Source organism: Elephantulus edwardii, unplaced genomic scaffold (assembly GCF_000299155.1).
Source record: "Elephantulus edwardii isolate Elephantulus edwardi_28Jun2011 unplaced genomic scaffold, EleEdw1.0 scaffold00018, whole genome shotgun sequence".
Lineage (NCBI taxonomy): Eukaryota > Metazoa > Chordata > Mammalia > Macroscelidea > Macroscelididae > Elephantulus > Elephantulus edwardii.
Window position 1 is genome coordinate 21138925 of NW_006399768.1, and position 3017 is coordinate 21141941.

At 39.2% G+C, this 3017-nt stretch overlaps 1 pseudogene; it reads left to right on the plus strand.

Moving 5' to 3' along the window:
• The first annotated feature begins 413 nt into the window (after positions 1-413).
• LOC102857477 overlaps positions 414-3017 on the plus strand; it is a 4284-nt pseudogene continuing 1680 nt past the window's right edge.

A 3017-nucleotide genomic window follows, 5' to 3' on the forward strand; every position in this document is an offset into this window, starting at 1 on the left:
GATGAAAATAGTATTTTTAAAATTATCAACCAGACCAGTTGCGCCCAAATTGCCTGAGATCCTGTTGGGCATGTAGTTTTCAAGGTCTCGTTTCAAACCAACCAAATGGATCATCTTTGGGTGTAAGGCCTGTGTTTGTAAGAAGTTCCCCAGAAGATTCTTGTCTTTATTAAAAGTTAAGATATATTGCCCTAATTATGAAGAGTTAGTACCTTAGCAAATTGAGGAGGACTTTTACAAAGAGTGAGAGCTTGGCATGGGGTATGAGAGCCCAGCTGAGAAAAGGAGAGTGTCGACATGGATGAGAACTGGAACAAGCAGAGTGAACAAGCAGGACGTCCACATGGAAGGCAGCTCTGTCTGGGATGTCAGAATTCAAGCAGTGAGGAGATCATCCACATGCGGGTGGCATGATGTCAGGGTTCAAGGTGATGACTCCTGAGAGGGCTGAGAAGAACACTGCGCTGGATGCGGTCCAGCACCAGGTAGGAGAGCCCGCAGAGAGCAAGAAAGGCTCTTCTGAGGACTCAGCCAGGCAGGAGGTATGTGAGGTATTTGAAGTATAGAAACCTAAGAGGGTGAAGAGGACATCTTGAGAGATTGCTTACATTCGGGAGTATTTACTAAATAAGTAAAAATATCATGGATAAAAATATTTTGGAGAACAGAAGTCAGGTTTCTCACAGAAGAATGTTAGAGATATGGAAAGGAAGTAAAATTAATTCTATGAGTTTGGATTTGAATTGAAGAGATCTGTGGGAACTCAAGATTAGTGGTAGATAGAGAAGTGGACAAGTAAGCATGTGCCTAAACTCTTGTCAACATAGAGGATCATCCAATTGTTTAAACACTGAGACAGAAGGCTGAGGCAGACAAGAATGACAAAGCTGTTAAGGACTTGGTGGGGTTGCTACTTGAAACTGCACTGCTCTCTTCTGGTTTCTCCCACGAGGATCCCGAGACTCACTCCATCCGAATCTACCTTAGATGAGGTGACCACTGAGGAACCCAGTGCTGCTGTTCCTGATGAGATCCCCCCTCTTGAGGATGATGAGGTTGCATCTCGCATGGAAGAAGTTGATTAAAAGGTCCTACTGTAACACCTCCTTCCTCCTGTATAGCATCCCTGTGGCTCCCACAGCAACCTTGAGTCACCCTCTCCCACCTGGCTCCATCTGCTGATAGCTAGTGTTTGTCTTTCCTGTCCTGTGTGTTAAGGCAGGGTGTAATGAGGTTGGATGTTGTGTATTACAAGTTTTCTTGGCTTATTTTGTTCTGAAATTAAAGTGTGCAAAATATTTTTTTTAATCCACTATAGTAAATAGTTCAGGTAAGTGTCTAGAGTTTGGTTTCTAAATACTGGTCCCCATTAGTAAGATCTAGGACACCTTGGAGAAATGGTGGATTCCATCTCCGAGTCAGGGGAAGCCCAAGAAGATCCTGGATTATCTTCTTGTGCCAGAGTACAAGAAATTGCTCAATAAATAATGAGGATAATGTCAAAGGACACAAGAGATAGGATGAAAGTGTGACCTATACTGAAATTTGAGATTATTTGAGCATTTAAAAATTATTGTAATGAATTCAAAATATTGATTAAAAATGACAGGAAAGGATGGAGGAAAGTGTTAATACATGTAGAAAAATGTCACCATTTTCCAACTATCACTGTAGTAATTAACTCAAGCATGGATTTTCAAAAGAGACCAAATTCGGAGGATGAAAGATTTGTTAGTGAAATGCATATACATATGCTTTCTAAATATAACACCAAAGAAAGTTATTGATTACAAAGGAGAAAAGACAACATTTAGAGGATATTAGACGCCTGTTGGATAACACCTTAACCAGATTACCAACAATGGAACATCTTGATAGTAAGGTCTGTTAAAGAGATGCTGCAGAAAAGGCACAACATCACCTATGATATATTTGCCAAAAATCTAGCTCAATATAATAATGAAGAAAATAATCTGAAAAAAAATCCAGTTTATAAAACACTTTGAAAGACTACTGGCATAAGTCTTCATAATTACATCATTGGCATGAAAGAGTTTTAAAAAGCAAAGAGATTATTCTAGATTTTTTAAAAAAAAAACCCTAAAGAAATGTGGCAATCACATGCAATGTGATACCCTTCACTGAAAATCCTGCTTTAAATGAACAAATGGTGAAACAAAAAAGAAAATAGTTATCAAGAATTGCTGAGACAAATAGGGAAAATTTCATATTGGCAGTATATTAGATATTCATTGTATCCATTTTCATGTCATGAAGTTGATAAGACTATTATGGCTATTTTTTTAGGAGACACATATTTTGCTTTTTAAAAATTTGTAGTGATTTAAGGGAAAGTTGACAATGTTTCTACATTCCATAGAAGATGTACAATTTTCCATTTCAACTAGCAAAGCATGAGAGCTTCTACCTCTCCATACCTTCATCAGCATTTGTTGTTTACTGTCCTACTGAACACTGCTATTGGGACTGGAAGAGCGCAGTCACAGAGAACTGCCAGAGTGCAAGCAAGGTTTAAAAGAAGTCATGGCATCAGGGACATCATAGTCAGTGTTACATGGATCTTGGCTGAAAGCAGAGAGTACCAAAGGAATGTCTATTTGTGTTTCTTCGACTATGCAAAGATATTTGACTGTGTGGATCACAACAAATTGTGGCTAACCTTAAGATGGATGGGAATCCCAGAACATCTGACTGTGCTCATGTGAAACTTATTCTTAGACCAGGAGGCAGTCGTTAGAACGGAGCAAGGAAACAAATACTCCATGGTTCAAAATCAGGGAAGCAGTGTGTCAGGGATAAGTACTGTGTTCATTTATTTTCACTCTATCTGTGGAACAGATTTTGGGAGGCTGGACTTTAGGAGAAAGAATATGGTATCAGGACTGGAGGAAGACTCGTCAACAACCTGTCTTATGCAGATGACACAACCTTGCTTGCTGAAACTGAAGAGGATCTGAAGCATTTGCTGCAGAAGGTCAAGGACTACAGTCTTCAAT